This window comes from Hemitrygon akajei, chromosome 3 (genome assembly GCF_048418815.1).
Source record: "Hemitrygon akajei chromosome 3, sHemAka1.3, whole genome shotgun sequence".
Lineage (NCBI taxonomy): Eukaryota > Metazoa > Chordata > Chondrichthyes > Myliobatiformes > Dasyatidae > Hemitrygon > Hemitrygon akajei.
In genome coordinates, this window is record NC_133126.1 from 142,075,936 (window position 1) to 142,097,170 (window position 21,235).

General features: G+C 37.7%; 1 protein-coding gene across 1 annotated transcript in view; it reads right to left on the reverse strand.

The window, feature by feature from the left end:
* LOC140725472 (cullin-3-like) overlaps positions 1-21,235 on the reverse strand; it is a 91,289-nt gene that overhangs the window by 69,404 nt on the left and 650 nt on the right.

Below are 21,235 nucleotides of genomic sequence, written 5' to 3' on the forward strand. Positions count from 1 at the left end.
CAATGATGGATGAAATAAGGGACAAAATTCAAAGAGCTACAGACTTAGTACAGTTTTAGGCACTTCAGATTTTTCATATAAATTTTGTTTCAGATATTTATTTTTGTCTTCTACATTAGTGTCAGTAGAAAAGAGCAAATTTTAGATTTCCAAACATTCATTTTCCAAATACTTACATGTTAAGAGATTTTTTAAATATCGTTAAAAAAAGTAACACACCAAGTAATAGATCTCTTTACAAATAAAAACTTGATTACTTTATAGACACACAGACCAGTCCATAATTAAACAATGGTAACAAACAGGATGCTAACCATGAATGACATAATGAGTTGAATGAATTAAACTGATGAATTGAAACAAAAACGGGTGTAGAAGTAATCAAACTAGGTGAAGGACAACAAAACTAAAAGATGAGAGTGTGACATATGTGACGGTTTAACCTTGAAATCATCAACTTTTAAACCATGACAAAAGCAAGCATAACAAGAAGACACAAGGTGTGTACCTGCATCCAAGCAGAAATTTCATGGCAGACAGGAGTTTCTAGTTGTGCTATCCAAGCTCTTCTGAAGAAGCACAAAGAAGCAGGCAAGGCTGAGGACTAGAACCACAGTGGGCAGCCATAGAAATTGATAAGAGATACAAACTGCTGTCCCTTCTCAATTGGAAGAAGTCAAGCACGGGTATCAGCTCTGAACTCACAGAAACCACTGGAACACAAATATACCACTCTGTCTGGAGAAGTGGAATCAGAAGTGGTCTTCATGGAAGAACAGCTGCCAAAAAAGTCTTTCCTCCAAAATGGAAACAAAGCCAAGAGACTCACCTATGCACAAAAACAAGGACTGACGTGTTGAACAATAGCAGCTAGTGCTCTGGACTGGCAAGTCAAAATTTGAAAATTTTGGCTGAAACAGGAGTCAGTTTATCTGCAGAGCTAGAGAGCACAAGGGTAACTGACTGCAGCCAACAGTGAAGCATAGTGGAGGTTCCCTGCAAGTTTGGGGTTGTATTTCTGCAAATGGAATTGGTGATCTGGTCAAAATTAAATGGGATTTTCACTGTAGAAAAGGTACAAGCAGATTCTAATCCATCACACAACCATCAGGGAAACATCTGACGAGTCCCAATTTCATTATGCAGCAGGACGATGACCCTAAACACAGCCAAAGTCATATCTTCAGTGAAAAGAACAAGGAGTTCTACAACAAATTATGGCCTCCATAAGGCTATAACCTCAACATCAAGGCTGTCTGGGATTATCTGAAGAGACAGTAGCAAGTGAGACAATGTTTGCAGAGGAACTATGGCAAGTTCTCCAAGATGCTTGGAATCATCTACCTGCCAAATTTATTATAAAACTGAACAAAAGTGGCTGGCTAGTGGCATCAGCGCCAGACCTCAGAGTGAAGGCTCCTGAGTTCGAATCCAGCCGGCTCCCTTGCACGCTTTCCATCCGTGCTGGGTTGAGCATCGAGTTAGCAACTCTGCCTCGTAAAAATAAGAAAGCATGCTAAAACTCACTGTCACAACGGCATCCTGATGACTCCATTCAGAGTTAAGGGCTTTCTTTAAAATGAGCAAAAGTGTACTTAACAGAATTGATGCAGTTTAAAAGGCAAAGGGCACTCACACTGAATATTGATTTGACTGCTCTTCAGAAAGTGTTTTTGTGATATTTAGAAATATTTCATAATTTTTGAAAGCATCATTGCTTTACAGATTTTTTTTTACATGTGCCCAAGACTTTGCACAGTACTGTACTTCTGCATGGACATTTGCCCTGTTCAATAATGCAAGGATCTCATACATGATCTAAAAACTGCATATCTACACTCTTAACATTGCCTGTTAACATTTCAAAGACTCCTAGCTCTTACTTCACATTTGAATAAAACCCTCATCTGTGTCTTGTTATTTCCTAATTGACTATCTCATTCCATTACTCCTAAAGTTGACATCAGCACTAGGGCCCCACATTCTGTTTACCCTGTATACCTCAGACTTTAAATACAACACTGAGGCATGTCATCTGCAGAAATTCTCAGATGATTCAGCAATAATTAGTGTATAAAGGGAGGACAGGAGGATGAATACAGGGACCTGGTGCAGGATTTTGTCATATGGTACAAGCTGAATCAACTACAGCTCAACATTAGTAAGACAAATGAGATGGTGATGGACTTTAGGAAGACTAACCCTGATTTGCTCCTCATTACTATTGATAGTGACAATGCGGATGTGGTGAGGACCTACAAGTACCTGGGATGCACCTGGATGACAGATTTGAGTGGAGCAAATCTGTGTAAAAGGCTGTGTAGAAGGAGGACGAGAGTTGCCTCTACTTCCTGAGTAGACTGAGGTCCTTTGGAGTATGCAGGCCTCTCCTTCACATGTTCTACCAGTCTGTCGCCTTCAGTACAATCTTCTTTGCGGTGGTGTGCTGGGGCAATGGCATCAACACAGATGCGTGCCACCTTGGCTGAATAGAGGAGCACTTTTAGTAATAAACTAAAACAACTGGGCTGCTCCAAGAACGCTGAGGACATTCTTACCCTCGGCCATTAAGCTCTATAACAAGTCCACATATAGCCAGGGAAGTGATGACACCCTCCTGCTAGATTGTTGTGGCAACTTATTTTTTATTCTTTCTGCTTCTCTTCTAATATTTATATATCTACACTTGTAATGCTACTGTGACACTGTAATTTCTTTTGGGATCAATAAAGTATCTATCTTTCCAAAAGACAGTATCTAGATTTACACTATAGGTGAATGATGGTTTTAATGGAATTAAGAGATGATGAGAGAATTATCAAGACCAGGTAGATATGGATAACACCACATGATGCAAATTAAATCATACCATTGTCAAGGTAATGAGTTCTTAGCATGTCAATCACCTTAAGATAAATAGAATTCAAACTGAAATCTGATTGAAACAAAACATGCAGTTTTGGTGCCAATTAGAAATAGTGGGGTGAATTGCACCAGTCAGCCTTTTAAATGTAATTCACTGTATGCACTCTGAACATGGATGCCTGAAACCTTACTGGCAGATTCCAAAGGCTCATCTAATAGTTTGCTCCATCATTGTCCTGGTGAAATTACAATTCTGATCCTGTGCCTAATCAGACTCCAGAATACCAAACCCCATCAACTTCAAAGGAGACTGTGCATCCATGGTTTAGAAGCTAGGATAACTTCACTCACCTTGACACGGAACAGATTCCACAATCTATGGACTCACTTTCAGGACACTACAACTCATGTTCTCAATATTATTTGTTACTTATTATAGTTAGTTTCATTTTGTATTCACACAATGTCTTTTATATATTGATTGTTTACCCATCCTGTTTTGTGTAGTTTTTCACTGATTGTGCTTCTTTGCATCCACTGTAAATGCCCACAATCTCAAGGTAGTATATGGTGACATATATGTACTTTGATAATAAAGTTGCTTTTAACTTTGAAACTGCAGCAAAATTACAACATTTTATTTGCACTTGTGCTTTTGGTTTATCACATTTGTAAACATATTTATTTTTGAACGATTGATGGATTTTTAAGCTTTTACATTTCATGAGAACAAAACATTCAAAAATATTCCCGAAGAAATTACCAATGGATGTTGTGCACAAGAGACAACCTGCATGGTAGTACAGTGGTGAAGTTATAGGACTAATATCCAAGAACTTGGACAACCAGCACAGAGAATTTTTAGTCCCACCATGGCAGCTGGAGAATTTACATTCAAGTAATTAAACCTGGAGTTAAGATAGATATTTTATTGATCCCAAAGGAAATTACAGTGTTATAGTAGCATTACAAGTGCATGGATATACAAATATTGGAAGAGAAGAAATAAAAAAATAAAAGGGTGTCGTCACTTCCCTGGCTGCAGGTTGACTCATTTTTGAACCAAATGGCCAAGGGCAAGAATGACCTCATATAGCGCTCTTTGGAGCAGCGCAGTTGCCTTAGTCTATTAAAGTGCTTCTCTGGTCAGCCAAGGTGGCATGCAGGGGGTGAGAAACATTGTCCAGAATTGACACAATTTTCCATGGGGTCCTTTGCTCTAACACAGTCTCCAGAGTGTCCAGTTTGACTCCTACCACAGAGCCAGCCTTTCTAATCAGCGAGCCTGTTGGCATCAGCCATGTTGACACCATTGTCCCAGCACACCACCGAATAGAAGATCATACTGGCAACAGACTGGTAGAACATGTGATGGAGAAGCCTGCATACTCCAAAGGATCTCCTCAGGAAGTAGAGATTTTTCTGGACCTTCTTGTACATAGCCTCTGTTATGGGGCTCCACTCGAGTCTGTCATCCAGGTGCACCCCAGGTACTTGTTAATCCTCACCACATCTAGAGCACAGTATTAATGACAGATTGTTGTTAATATTCATCACCTTCATTTGCACCCTTCAGGAAGGAAAGATGCCACTTATGCAGTTGGAACTTAAGGAGCTGCATCCAAACAACGTGGTCAACTCTGAAATGGACTTTGAAATTGATCAATACACCACAGGGCTCAGGGTAAATTAGAGCTCTATACTAAATGCTCATATCATTAACACTGTCTATCCTAAAAGAGAATCAACAAGGTTTGGACAAATGCAAGGAGAGTAAAAATGCAGATTAAAATGATCAAAAGTAACAAATGATCAAGAGAATCTGGGCAAAAAAAACCCACTACAAGTAGTATAAATAGTACAGGAAAATACCTTTGCAAATACATTTAGAAAGGCTCATAAAAGAGCATGAGTACTGTTAGCTTTGCTGAATCTACCATTGTTAATGAAGTTAAATGTTAGATGAAAACTTATGTTTCTGATTGGGGAGGATGCAAGGACTTAAAGTGCCAGCAATATCAATGGATTTTGTCTATGTTTTAACAAGGTTTTTAAATAAAGGTTCTGCACAAAAGATTATTAGGAAATTTGAGAGCAGACCACATTGTAGTCACAGACTATGCAACAGACAACATACAATTTAGTCTTCCACGGGGAGGATTCTGTTCAATCTTGATTCCTTGAAATCCCTGCAGAAAAACACTTAAGAATTTGGTAGCACTGGACGAGCAGATTTTCTAACCTATTAAATAATACTCCTGTTAATACAACAATGCATTTTAATTCACTTCTGTTAACACCTTACACAGTAGCATGATGTGCTTTCCAGTGAACCAAGCAAGTTCATGAAGAGCATGGCAGCTTGGTTCCTGGAACATATTGAAAAGTAGCAAACACATGACTCCAAGGTGAACTTAAAAGGAAGAGCTGTATGTGATGGCCCCTGTGAGTGCAGGGGGAATACAGAAACCAAAACAAGATGAGCCAGTTGCTGATTATTGGAATTTCAGAAAAAAATAAATCAAAAGGTAGATTACTGGAGTTTTACTGTGATCAGTACTCAATAGATGTTTTGTTTCTTGCACCATTCTCTGTAAACTCTAGAGACTATTATGCTTGAAAATCCTAGATCAGCAGTTTCTGAGATACTCGAACCACCCCATCTGGCACCAACAACTATATCACAGCCAAAATCACTTAGATCACATTTCTTCCCCATTCTGATGCTTAGTCTGAACAACTGACCTTCTGGACAATGCCTGCATTCTTTTATGAACTTAACTGCTGCCACTTGAGTGGCTGATTAGATACCTGCATTAATGAGCTAGCGTACAACTGTACCTAATAAAGTGACCAAGTGGACTTCAGTATTATAATCATTAATCCATGAAAGCAAGGCTGTTTTCATGAAACATAATTTCAGGTGCATGCTGAAGACAAAGACTAATAGATAGTAATTTGTCTTTTCACCAACACCAAACTAGAACCATGATGTCAGCTACAACACAAAAATTCCCAGTCCTAAATTTCAGAATTATTAAAGTCAATGTAATTAAATGTCAAGGAAGCAACAATGGCTGGTGAATCCTATACTGATCATTTCACACTGCTGATCAAAGGCATTTGTTTTTACAAATGTCATGTAAATTCTGCCTACAGTTAAGACAAGATCTTCTTTAATCTGACCCGCTGTTCATGGTCCTTGTATTTCCCCAGGTCAGATAAAGAAAACTGATCTCATTGGACTTCCAGAATTGGAGTAAAGCCTAGTCTTTCCATAAAGGCCAATCTTGGGATTACAGCTATGCCTCTGACAAAACTGTTGTGCATTGTAACAATTTTCAAATCTCTGATATAGGGATAAAAATTATTAAAAGTTAATAATCAAAAGAAACATTCAAGAATTAAAGAAATTGATAATACAAATGGTCATAGAAATATCAGAGAAAAATAATTGCTAAAAATGTTTTCCTCCTATTCCTAACTTAGTGTCCTTATTCAAGTGAATGGAGTCTCAGATCTTAAACGACATGCAAATGACCGGCATGTGAGAGAAAATGCCTCAATGTAGTTTTGGGGAACGCCAACATAATTGGCACCACCACTGAATTCCAAATCTCTTTAAATGAAAGCATGAGTGAGTACTGCTGGAGTGCCAGGCGTTTTACAATAACCAACAGATAACTGCCAGTAGAATATGACTGAACATATTACATTGTATACCACTGCTTTTCAATTCAAATGTGTTCGATTTTGTTTTAAACCTTCTATGACCGATGTAATTTTTAAATATTGGGATAGACTGGGTATTAAATGCTTTCCAGGATTTATTTGTTGGAGGAAGTCTCTTTTCGTTTGAGCAGTTGTCAGCTAAATAAAGCTTACCAAAAACCCACTTTTTTCAGTATTTACAAATTAGAGACTTTCTGCGATCTCAATTACATATGTTTCCTAAAAGTCCTGATAAGGATTTATTAGATGTAATTTTTAATTTGAAACCTTTTCATAATGGATCAATATCTAATATTTATAGTATGTTGTTGGGAATGAGAAATGTGACTTTAGACAAAATTAAAATTCTCTGGGGACAAGATTTACAGACTTCAATTTCTGATGAAACTTGGAATGAAATTTTTACAACAACAGACACAAAATGCTGGTGGAACACAGCAGGCCAGGCAGCATCTATAGGGAGAAGCACTGTCAATGTTTCGGGCCGAAACTCTTCATCAGGACATCCGAAACGTCAACAGCGCTTCTCCCTATAGATGCTGCCTGGCCTGCTGTGTTCCATCAGCATTTTGTGTGTTGTTGTTGTTTGAATTTCCAGCATCTGCAGATTTCCTCGTGTTTGCTAATGAAATTTTTAAATTGGTTAATACCTCATCGTTATGTGCCCATCACTCCCTCCTACAATTTAAAGTGGTCCACAGGGCCCACATGACTAAAGATAAGCTGTGTCGTTTTTATTCGGATATATCTCCCTATTGTGACAGATGTAACAATGGACAGGCTTCATTAATTCATATGTTCTGGACATGCCAGAGTCTTGAAAAATACTGGAAGTATTTAAAACTTTTTCTGTACTTTTTAAAGTAAATTTTAAACCAAACCCTTTGACTGCCTTATTCAGTATTGTTGGAGAAAAAGATATTATCTCGGAGACACCTGATTTGCACATTTTGGCTTTTATTTCTCTTATAGCTAGGAGGGCATGTTGCTTAGGTGGAAGGACATTTCCCCGCCGTCTCATGCGCAATGGCTAAGCAATGTTATGTCATGGTTAAATTTAGAGAAGATTCATTGTTCAACTTCTGAATCAAGACAAGACTTTCTAACATTGTGGGGACCTTTTTTGAATTATTTTCAAAATCTTTGATTTGTTATCAAGTACAGATGTTGGTTAATACTATGTCTTATTATATGATAAGGATTTTTTTCCCGTTTTTCTTTCTTTACCAAACAGCTTTTCTTGGTAGTGGGTTTAGATTTTTTTTGTATAATAAAATTATTACTTTTCAATATTACGATTCAATTTAATTTACATGAATATGGGGTAATGAGATTACAAGTGTGATTCAAATATATTGTAATTGATATGATGTATATCCTCCTGTACTCTGTATTTTTTTGTAAGAAATCAATAAAAATATTGAAAAAGAAAAGAAAATGTGTTTCAAGTCAGGGAAGCTTGAAATATCTGATGCAAAAAGAACACTTGGGTTCAGGAACACCACTATGCTTTTACATCACAAAAAAACAATGCTTTTGAATACTTTTAGTAGAATTATTCAAGGTACCATAAAGTTCAATGTTGAAATTCAGATTCAAAATAAAATGCAAAACATCACATAACCCAGACATTTACAACCTTAGCAGGATTCAGTAGATTAAAGTTCTGCAATCCTGCTATATCACATCATGGAGGGTGCAGAACTAAATAACTAATACAAAGAGGTCCCAAAACACCTCCATCCTCTTTAAGTATTTAAAACCTGTGTCCCAGATTAAGCTGTATCCCTGTCCAAGTTGTTCCACATTTACAAAACTGACACCTTACTACAAGCTCAAAATTACCCAGGTTTGTCCACTTCACAAAAAAAGATAAATCCAATTGCTGAATTAGCAGTCTACTTTTAATTAAGGTGAGGAGGGTGTCAATGACTTAATCAACAAAAGTCTGCTTATTGAAGCTCATTTTGGGCTTTGTCAGGACTACTCCATTCCAGATATCACATGGGCTGAAAAGATACAATCAAGAGATGGGATAAGAGTAACTGACTTGATTCCAAGATGATGTTTGACAATGCAAGTCAAAGTAATCCTAGAAATAAACTCAGTGGAATAATATCTCACTCAAAGAATGAATGCTGTTGATGGAGTTCATCCATTTCAGCCTCAGGACATCATATCAAGAGATCATCAGGGCAGCTGCCTTATCAACGATTTTGTTTCTTACATAGAACATAGAATAGTACAGCACATTACAGGCCCTTCGGCCCACAATGTTGTGCCAACCCTCAAACCCTGCCTCCCATATAACCCCCCCACCTTAAATTCCTCCATATACCTGTCTAGTAGTCTCTTAAATTTCACTAGTGTAAGGTCAGAAGTGAGGAGGCTTGCTGATGATTATACCATGTTCAGTTCCATTCAGAACTCCTCAGTAAGAATCAATTTACAATTATATGCAGAAAGGTCTTTGGGAATAATGAGGAACAGAGATAGCTTGATGTGGGAGGTTAAAGATCCTTGAATGTGCTAATGCAGGGATGCTGGCCTTCATTTACTGGGCACTGAATACAAGAGCAAAAATTGTGCTCTAACTTTATAAAATACTGGTCAGATGTTAGCTGGAGTATTGCATTCAATTCTGGTCACCAAGCTTTAGAAAGGAAATCACAGCACTGGAGAGACCGTAGAAGGCATTCATTAGAATGATGCCTGGAAAGGAGCATTTTAGTTATGACAGAATAGATTTCCTTGGAACAGAGGGGGTAAAGTGGGGACATGATTAAGGTATATAAAACTAGGAGGGGTATACACTAGATAGTCTGTATAAATCTTCTGCCTTTATTAGAGGTGAATGAAACTAGACATAGTTTTAAGGAAATGTGCTAGAAATTTTGGAGATAATTTGAGGGGACCTTTCCTCACCCAGTGAGCGATAAATACCTGAAATACATTGTTAGAGAGATAGAAGCTGAATCATAACAGCATTTAAGAAGTGTCTAAATGAATATGTAATCACCTAGTCATTGAAGGCCATAGTCCAAGTATCCTCTGGTCAGCATGCATGTGGTGACCTGAGTGGACAATTTTTCAATGTAGTATGACTCTATGACCCAGATGACATTCAGGTATGAGCACAAGTGGCATGTAACATTCCTGCTACAAAGCACTGACCATCTTGAACAGTGTCCAACCACATTAAATGCCATTACCATCTCTGAATCCTCACTATCAACAGCCTCAGAGGTTAACATTCACCAGAAAGTTAACAGGACCAACAACCCACAGAAATACTATGACGAGCAAAGCAAATCAAAAGCTGCATTTTCTAGGGCCAGATTCAGCTCTATTTCCATATGGTCCATGTCAGCCTAAATATATGCTAGTTCAGAGGAATTCCACTCTCCCATGAAATTTTCCCTGCAACTCCTGACTTCCCAAAACCTTTCCAAGATTCAGAAAGGCGTGTGATGGAATTCTTTCCACTTACGGTACTTGAATGATTACGGCTCCAGCAACAATTAGAAATCTCAGCTTTGTTTAAAACTAAGCAATCTCCTTGACTGATATCCCAACCATGACCCCAAGCATTAATTCATCCCTTATTAGCAGTACTGGGATTCCAATATGTTATAGCTACAAAATACACTGCTGTTATGTGCATGACAGCTCCTCCCAAATCTATAATATCCAAAGACAAACACTAACTGTCCTTCCTCCACAATTTACCTTATTTTAAATGGTCAAATTCTTGCTGTTTCTGGGTCCTAGAATTCTGTCCTTCCAAAAAATGTCAGTTACTTGAGCGTGTCTTCAAAATGTAGCAATATGTAAATACAAACAAATCCCTACCCTAGTTTTCTTCAACAGCCTACTCTTTCCCCATAATGAAGTTCCAGATTTCATTGAACAACTTACCCAATTTCTCGCAGTAGCATTCTATTTGCATTAGAAGTATAAAAAAGCTACATACAGCTTTTTAATGGTTACAACTTTAAAATCTATTAAAGTTATATTCTTCTCTAATTCTTTAAAACTCCACCATTAAGAATATTGATATTTGTGTCATATTTCCTTTCATTCCCCCTCACAACCATAGGAATTTAGTTTTAATCCCAGATTACTCCAGTCTCAGTAACTGCAATTTACTGAGTCTGTGTCAGTTACACATCTGTGAAATTGGCTTACCTTGTTTATTTTGCTCAGCCCCTTCTCTTTCCTCACCCATTGGTAATTGAAGACAAACTTATCTGAATTTCCAGGCATCTTTCTTGCTCTGCGTTTCACAAATCCATTATTCTGACAACGGTCTCACTCATCAAATGTTTATAATCTTTTGTCCCTGGTTTTACCTTAGCCTAAACAACTCCAACTTCACTCCACTTCTCCACCCTCAACACAGTTTAACAAGATATGGTCCCCTTTCTAGCTTCTATGGCGCCTTCAACCTGAAATGTTAACTCTGCTTTCCCAAAGATGTAACCTGACCTTCTGTGTATTTCCAGCATTTTCAGTATTTAAATCTCAGAAACAGTGAACACGTTTTCCATGAAAAAAATCAATTTAAACTACTGCCCTTTAAGGAAGGAATTCTGCCCTCCAACCCAGACTTGTTTATAAGCAATTAAAGACTCACTAAAGTGGTCAATTCTTAAGTAAATTCTTACATCTAGGCAATTAGGGATAAACAATAAATGCCAGTATTGTCAGCCATCTCATGAAGTAGTAAATTTCAACTGCCTTCAACACACTATAAAAAATACTGATCAGCAACTTTGCACAAAAATTCCAAGAATATCTAATGGAAAACAATGGCACTTGTGGCATTCCTGAAACATTGCTCAGTTGTGGATCAAAAGGAAAACAATTGCATCACCTAGCATGAACATCCCATAATCTGATCAAATTTGCAGATGACACATTAATAGGCCTCATTTCCAACAATGATGAAACAGCCTACAGAGAAGTCAATGCCCTGACACAGTGGTGCCAAGAAAACAACCACTCCCTCAATGTCAAAACAACAAAGGAGGAATGGAGACAGGTTAGCCCCTATTGACATCAATAGGACTGTAGTTAAGGGGTGAGTAGTTTCAATTTCTTCAGTATACACATCACCGAAGATCTCATCTGGACTATATCTATCAGCTGTGTGGTGACAAAAGCACAACAATGTCTCTTTCACCTCAGACAGCTGAAGAAGTCTGGCACGAGTCCCCAAATCCAAAGGCTTTCTTTAGAGGCACCTTCAAGAGGATCCTGACTGCGGTGTCACCGCCTGGTACGGGAACTGTACTACCCTCATTCGCAGGGCATTGCAGAGTGTGGTGCGGATAGCCCAGCGAATCTGTGCATGTGACCTTTCCTCTTTTCAGTCAGGACATTTACAGCAGCAGGTGCACAAAAAGGGCCTGGAGGATCGATCATCAGGGAAACTGTCACCCCAAACACAAACTGTTTCAGCTGCTTTCATCTGGCAAACAATACCACAGCATTTAGGCCAGGACCAACAGGCCATCTTCTTTCACCAGGCCATCAGATTTATCAATACACATTGATCTGATTGCATATCTAACTGTACATACATGTATACAAAACAGGTATGAATAAAATCTTACTGTTTGGGCAATATCCTCCCACACTTTCCTTCTTTATTGCTTGTACATTACAATGGAGACTCAACATAAAGATTTTTACTTCATGTTGTGAGATGGATGCAAGAAATAAAATAAATTCTACATTTAAAAAAATTTCTCAAGCATAGAAAAGAGAAGAAACATTATAGTAGCTTGAAAATTACTTTATCTTGTCTTGAATAAACCCACAAATAAAATGAAATAGTGGTGAACTCCTCTTCGTACAGCATGGCTAATCATTTACTGTTTCCTTCCATTTGCAATATTAGAAACAACTATTGCAATCAAGTAGTCATTCACAATTAGTCATACAACAGTAATAACAACACAAGAGATTCTTAGGCATTTGTGGGAAATTCTTCCGTCTCCCTGACTTCTAAGCTCTGACCTAATGAAAAATGTTAAAATTGTTTGAGCTATTCTTTAAAATGTAATAATGTGAGTCACGACAGACAAATTTATGCTCCAGTTTTCCCACAGCTCTTTTTTCCCCAGTAATGAGGGTCACAGAATCACACTGAAAACCTCAAGTATTGTTTTGCAGTAATACCATTGTTTTGCCTTCAAGATATAAAAGAACTATCCAATTTGAATAATGTACAGCTGCATCCCCAAATTTATACAATCCATATAACTTGGGAAGATTGTCCCACTTTTCCTATGCCTTCTGCAAACCAATAGCAGAGTTTTAAATTCCTTAATACAATGAACAAAATTAAATGCAAATCAAGTAAATTATCCCCTATTTCATTCTGCATTATTTGTACCCTCTTGTTGCAAGCCTCACTTAGTGCATCTGGTTGAATAAACTCAAGCTTTGGAGTAGCTGAAGTCCCCAAGCTGGCACTACTCATCACTCCGGAGATTTCAACAGGGTCAGCCCGTTTGACCGCAATAATAATCAATTTGAGAAAGCTAGTAATTAGAAATGAAGAAAGAGGTGAAGAGAGGTGAGAATTGTAGAGTGGAATAGAAAAGCTTACATTGTTACTACTCCTTATAGTAAACTGTGATCTATGTATACAGCATTTTGTTCTTTTTTTCCTTTATTGATGAGGAAAGGTCTTGTATGGACAGTGCAACTTACAAACTTATACCTTGGGTTTTGGTGTGTAAAAAATTCATAAAGATGTATGCATTCCAATGACCCCCATGTTATGACCATTTGGGTTATGGGAACTCATGTCACTCCTTAAAAAAATGAGATACAACATAAGTTCTTAGAATTTATATGAGGGGAAATAGTAAATAAATGAACACATTTCCTTTCAATGTTTCTTGCAGGTGCACAGATGCAGCCTCACATTACGAGGGGGGAGAAAAACAAAATCACAATATGACCCATATTCTAGTAACGTGGGGGGTTACCCATTAATGTACCCCTCTTATATGGGAACACTTCTTTACACCAAATTTGAATCTATACATCATGTATTACAGCTTCTTTACAAGATGTTCCAACTTTTTAAATCAATTAGTCTACACAAAATCTTGATGTGCACACCTAAGTTTCATCATCCTCTGATTTGCTATCCACATATTTGCACTTATGACGTTAACCTCAGGGCCAATTATTTTTCTATCTAATTAGTACATGTATGTACAGATACACACCCATTGTCGGGTGATCATTTTCCTGATCACTTGAGGCAAGTAGAGGCCTGCTGTTTCAATGGCAAGTGATCTTTGATTATGCAGTTACACCATGTGATTTCAAAATCTATCACTGCTTGAAATTCCAAAGGAAATATTCAGGTCAGAGTTTAATTATTATTGAGGAAATAATAAACAGGTAGTTGAAAAGTGTACACAAATTAAATGATATGAATTAGAAGCACTATGCTTCTACTTTTCAAAAACTCTATGCAGGAACATTCTCAGATCCATGCTTTTCTCTCCCCAAAATGCAAAAATTTCAATTGCATTATTGAATATCAGTCAATGAATACAAATCTCTTCCAACTGTACAGGACCGTGCAAAAGTCTTAACCACAAAAAATTCTGTGTTATCAAAAGTAATGAATGAAAAGTTTCTAGCAAAAAGTTTACTATAAGGACAAGTAACAATCTAAATATTTGGCATGACCACCCTTTGCCTTTAAAACTGTCATAGGTATATTGTCCTACGAAAAGGTTTCAGCCCAAAACATCGACTGTACTCTTTTCCTAGATGCTGCCTGGCCTGCTGAGTTCCTCCAGCATATTGTGTGTTGATCAGATTTCAGGCTCTGCAGATTTCCTCTTGTTTGTGGGTACACTATCATGCAGTTTTATGGGGGGAAAAGGGCTAGTAGATTGCTCCAAGCATCTTAGAAACTTTGTCACAGTTGTTCTGCAGACTTTAGCTGTCTCACCTGCTTCTGTCTCATCAGGTAATCCCAGAGTGCCTCAATGATGCTAAGGTCCGGGGGTCTGTGGAAGCTATACCATCTGTTGCAAAACTTCTTGCTTTTCTTTTCACTGAAGATAGTTCTCTATGACCTTGGCTGTGTGTTTGGGATCATTATCCTGCTGCAGAATGAAGTTGGGACCAATTGAACATCTGCCTGATGGTAGTATGTGATGGATGAGAATCTGCTTGTACTTCTCAGTATTGAGGATCCCATAATTCCAACCAGATCACCAAATCCATTTGGAGAAATGCAGCCCCAAAATTGCAGGGAACTTTCATTGTACTTCACTGCAGAAACTCATCCATGTAGTGCTTTCCAGCTCTTCTACAAACTGACTCCAGGTTGAGCCAGAAATTTCAAATTTTGACTTGTCAGCCCAGAGCACTTGCTGCAATCATTCAACACCCCAGCCCTTGTGACTTTGTGCATCATTTCCACTTCGGAGGAATGGCTTTTTGGCAGCAATTCTTCTATGAAGACCTCTTCTGACAAGACTTCTCCAGACAGTAGAGAGGTGCACATGGGTTCCAGTCATTTCTGAGAGTTCAGAGCTGATAGCAGTGCCAGACTTCTTCCAATTCAGAAGAAATGTCAGTTCAATGTATCTCTCGTCTGTTGCACTTAGTTTCCTTGCCCGATCACTGCATTTCTGGTCTTCAACCTTACCCTTTTCTTTGTGCTTCTTTAGAAAAGCTTGGACAGTGCATCTTGAAATTCCTATCTGCCAAAAAATTTCTGCTTGGGAGAGACCTTGCTAATGCAAGATGACAACCAGTTGTCTTATTGCTATGCTCACTCTTGCCATAGTTTAAGAATTTATGATATAAAGGTTAAATTGTCACATCTGCCATACCCGCACCTTTTAGTTTGGCTGTACTTCGCTCAGTTTGATTCCTTCTACACTTTTCTGTTAATCAGTTTAGTTCATTCAATTCATTATGCTATTGATCATTTGCATCCTGTTTGTTACATTTGTTTAATCATGCATTGAGCTATACACCTACAAAGCAATCATTTTTATTTGGTAAGTTATCTATTACTTAAAATGTCACTTTCTTTAACAAAATACAAAAACTATCAGTAACATTTAATTTTTTGGAAAAAAGAATGTTTGGACATTTTAAAATATGCTCATTTCCACTGACACTACTGCAAAAGGCAAAAAATAAACATCTAAAACAAAATTTATAAAATATCTGGGGTGCCTAAGACTTTTGAACAGTACTGTATAAAATGTTAAGGGTACAGTAAATGACTTTATAAACTCCCCTATGCAAAATAATCACATACTTAATAGTCTGACACTGCAAATTTCTGTTACTAAATCAACATTTCACATTACTGCTCAATGCTGACTCAAATGTCAACACTGAAGTTCAATTATTAGGTCCTTTATGAAATACAAAACAAAAACTTGCTCAAGTTGCTACAAAAATGAACAAGAAATTCTGCAGATACTGAAATCCAAAGCAAGACACACAAATACTTGAGGAACTCAGCAAGTCAGGCAACATCTACCAAACACATCTTTACCACTCCCACTCTCCGTTTTCTGCAGGAATTGCTCCATCTATGATTCCCTTGTTCATTCGTCCCTCCCCACTAATCTCCCTCCTGCCACTTATCTCTTCAAGTGTCTAAAGTGCTACACCTGCCTATTCCCCTTGTTCCTCACTTCTATTCAGGGCCCCGAACCATCCATTACCTGCGACTATGCCGGGGTCATCTATCATGTCAGGTGCTCCTGTGCGGCCTCCTGTGAGACCCCGTCATAAATTGGGGGACCCTTTGTTGAGCACTTCTGCTCCGTGCACCAAAAGCAGACTTTCCTAGTGGCCAACCATTTTAATTCCCATTCCAACATGTCAGTCCATGGCCTCCTACTGTGCCACACGAGACCACTCTCAGGGTGGAAGAACAACACTTCACACTCCTTCTGGGTAGCCTCCAACCAATTTCTCCTTCAAGTAACAAAAAAAAAATCCCTCCCCGTTCCGTCTTCTTCTACTCCCCATTCTGGCCTCTTGCCTCTTCTCATCTGCCTACTTCCTCCCTTTCGTACCCTTCCTTCCCCTCCCCCCATGGTCAGATTCCTCCTCTCTAGCCCTTTATCTTCCCCACCCCTATCAGTTTCACCCATCATCTTCTGCTATTTTCCTTCCTCCCCACCTTTTGATTCTGGCATCTTCCCCCTTCCTTTCCAGTCCTGAAGAAGGGTCTTGCCCTGAAACATCAATTGTTTATTCATCTTCACAGATGGTGCCTGACCTGCTGAGTTCCTCCAGCATTTGTGTGCGCTGCTACAAAAACACGTTTCAATGTTTTTTGTTCAGGACAGTTTTTCTATATTAAAATATACTCTGCAAATAAAACTATCGGAATCCGAAATAGACAAATTTTGCAGATGCATTAAAGAAACAAACTTTCTTTGAGATGAAATCAAGTACTTGAATACCTGCACAATTACCACAAAAATTAACTACTTTGGATAAGAAAATGCACTAATTTCATATTGTTAGTTTGGGAGCAAATAAATATTCCCAAAATTGGTAGTATAGCAAATGATTCATTCCAGCACAAAACAGGAACACATTTCAGAAGACTTTTCATGAAAATAATCTATCACCATTCATGCATAATATGGTTGGCCCTTTATAGCTAATATTCAGCTACTATCTAAGGGAATTTCTGGAATTTAGTTGATTAAAACTTATATTAATACAGAAAATAGTCAATGGAAAGCAACTTTTTAAAAAGAGAAATTAAAATTTCCAAATATGTAAAATAGAGTTTTTTAAATGTTGTGCAAAGATGATGTACATCTACTGATGGTGCCAGTAAAACTCTGAAGCACAATCATTTATTATCTGAAATCTCTTATCTGCTCCATCATAAAATTGATTGTGTAAGTAAGAGTTTGCTCCGCTTCTTATTAAAGGGCACTATTAGTTATATGAAGGATAATCAATACAAACTCTGTTGATAAAACTATTTTGAGAGATAGCAGCAAACTAATGACCAGTTAATGTATTATCAATTGTTAAGGTAAATGCTAGAGCTTAATTAAGTGGTAACAGGGCACCTTAAAGTTAACAGATGCAGAATCAGATTTTTGAAAGAGAAATCATGTTTGATTAATCTAATGGAACTTAAGGTTGTAACGATCAGAACAGATAAAAGGTGAATTACATTATGTATTTGGACTTGCAGAAAGCCTTCAATACAAGAGATCACAACTTCTCAATTTGAACTATTAACAATACCAGTTCTTTGAGAAATAGGTCTAATTTAGAAAGCTACCTTTCTCTACAAGTCGCTGGCCGCTTTTCCAGCAGGGGAATTTACTGCATCAACAATGTCAATGCATGATGTCCAGCCATTTTCTTTTGCAAAATTGTGCTTAATGGGTAATATCCTAGGATGTTGTGGCTCTTTTCCATGTCTTGTGGGGCATCAAGCAGCAACCTTGCCACTTCTTCAGCGTTTTGTCTGGTTTTTTAAAAATGAGACAGAGTTGCTGGATTGCTTAACCAAGCATACAGCTGGAAAGCATAAAAGGAACCGGCCGGATTCGAATCCCGGACCAGTCGCCTTGAAGTCCGGTGCGGATGCCACCATACCACTAGCCAGCTAATTTCCTAGGATGATTGTTTTTGCTCCATAAATTAAGAAATCATGCTGGAGCACAGAGTAACATAATAACACACTCTGAGTATTGGTTAATAAACAGAAAGCAATAGGAACAAACTTTTTTGTTAAAAGGCAGTGACCAGATGAATTATACACAATTGAATGAGGGAATCAAGTGTAAAACATCCAAGCTTGAGGATACGAGAAAGCAGGATGGCAGTGGTAACTGTGAGGCTTCAGAGATGCGGACAGTTTAAATAAATGGCAAGAACATGACATCTACAATACAATGAACAAGTGTGAACTTTACCCCTTTGGCAGAAAAAAAAGTGCATTTCTTCCTGTTTTGAAATGTTAAAAGTTTCAAAACTACTCTTGCTGTCAGTGACCAAACACCCTAGTATACAAATTACAAAAATATAGCATGCAGATATATCAAGCAAGTAGGCCTATATATCCGGTTACTTTCTTTTGATCAACAGGATTTAAGTACATAGTTAGGGAGACCTTCCTCCAAATATGGAGGGCTTTGCTGAAATCACATCTAGTATAAAACTCGAGTGAGTCCACATCAAGAGAACTACATTCAATTCTGGTTGTCCCATTATAAGAGGTGCAGAAAATACTTAATTGCATGTTACCTGGAATAGAGGAAAGGTTACATAAACTCAGTTTTCTCTGGAGGGGTGGAGACTTACAGGAGATCAAATAAAAGCTTATAAGATTACAAGAGGCATAGAGGAAACAGCTGGTATTTTCATCAGGATCAAAATGCCCAATACTAAGAAGAGTCAATTGAAAGGAGATTTGTAGGGCAAGTTGTCTCTTTTTCTAAGTCACTGGTATGATTGGGTTTATCTAGTTAGCTAGATTTTAGAAGAAAAGTGATCTCTTATTGACCACCACTTTCTGTAAGAAGTTTGTATGTTCTTGTCACTGTGAGGGTTTCCCCACATTTGAAAGACATACTGATGGTCAGGTAATTTGCCACTGGGTACAACTGGGCAGGACAGGCTTATTGGGCCGGAAGGACCTACTACTGTGCTGAATTGTTTTGTTATAATGTTGTACATGCAACATCTACCTAAATAAGTAGGGCAAACTTATTAAGGCAACGAGGGTTCACCAGATTAAATCACTGTTATGATTGACTTATCATACAAGGAGCAAGATAAATTTTAGAAAAGTGATCTCTTATGTATGCAAGGAGTTTGGAAATTCTCCTTGAGACCATGCGTTTCCCACAGGTGCTCCAGCTTCCTCCCACATTCCAAAAACATACGATTAGTAGGTTAATTTGCCACATGGGTGCAATTGAGCAGTACAGGTTTATTGGGCCCATTAGTGTGCTGTGTCTCTAAATAAAATAAATAAATAATATTCTTCATGGGTTAGCAGGGCAGGTATGATGCCTCCATGTTTGAAGTGCCTAGAACAAAGAATTGGTCTTTAATTAGAGCACACCATGCATCATAATAAGACATTTCTTCACCCAGACAGAAATGAATCTATGGAATACACCATGAGAAGCTGAATATATCCATGAAGGAGAACAATAGATTGATCCATGAAGGATCAACAATAGATTGTTCTCCTTCATAGATAGAAACTAGAGCTGAGACTACCAGAAAATTCAATGCACTCAAAACAATTTGATTTTTACACAAAACGCTGGAGGCATTCAGAAAGCCAGATAGCATCTATGGAGAGGAAGAAAGGGATGATATTTTGAGCTGAGACCCTTCCAGCAATTTTGTGTGGGCTGCTCTAGATATCCACCATCTGCAGAATCTCTTGTACTGATTTTACACAATGTATTTCCCCATAAAAATCAGATGAAAATCTTTCATACACAAATGAAAACAGCAGTTGACCAATTTTAGAGAGAAACTGTGCTTTAAAAGTCTCATATTCCCAGTGCATTTACTACCAGTATTTGTACTTGGGTAACTATATCCCTGTAGATTAGATAGTGGTAATCTATTCGCTAATGGATGCAGTATAGCATCCTTCAAAAAACAATGGAACAGCGAAATGATATCTGACGCTATTTTCAAGAATAGCAAGCATTTTTATTTTGATATATCTACATGATCAACAGTACTTAGTGCATTTGTTTTGAAAATGTATATATTCAAATTCTCCCTTAAACACTGTCACCACCCACTACCTTCCACTGACAGGTCTATCGTTCAGCTGCACAACCCTCAAACCCAACTCAGAATAACAGGATCCAAGTAGTAAAACCAGCTTGAAAAACATCTGCTCATGCAAACATCAATGAAAGGGTTCCCCATCTAATGTCACAACTGAACATTTTTAAAAGTGCATTTACTACAATATCAGCAAGGCACAGTCCCTCCACACAAAGTTTATTTTGCATGTTCAATTTACACATTTCTGAATTGATGAAAAAGGTGAAATCAGGGAATAGTGTGTTCTATAATCTGCATTAGGTAAAAAGTTTAATGAATTACTGCGAACCTTATAAGAATACTTTCAAGTAGTAACACATGATATAAAACTACAATATTTAAGATTTCAACCTGAAGTCTATATTTTGTAATATTTAAAACAAATATGAAATGTATTTTGACTAACTGTCTGCACTACAAGTGATAGAAATATTATACACACCTTTTTATTTGCTTATAATGTAGATGTTAGAGAACCAAATCGCCAAAGTGAACGAGAGCCCAAGGTCAAATAAGGTACCACCATTTGAATTTTTACACTGTAACTAAAATGCAAATATGGCAGCAAGTTGGAATACTTAGTAGCGAGCTGATTGATCCTTGTTACACATCATCCGTTAAAGGTAAGGGTCTTTCAACTGCACTGAAAACAACGTAAATAGACAACATTCCACTAACTTCATACATAAAATACCCTAAGTAGTAACACTTAAAATTTTTAAAAATACTATGCTGTAAGCCTCCCTTGTCAGGGTCTTGAATCACTAGCAACATCCTATTGTCC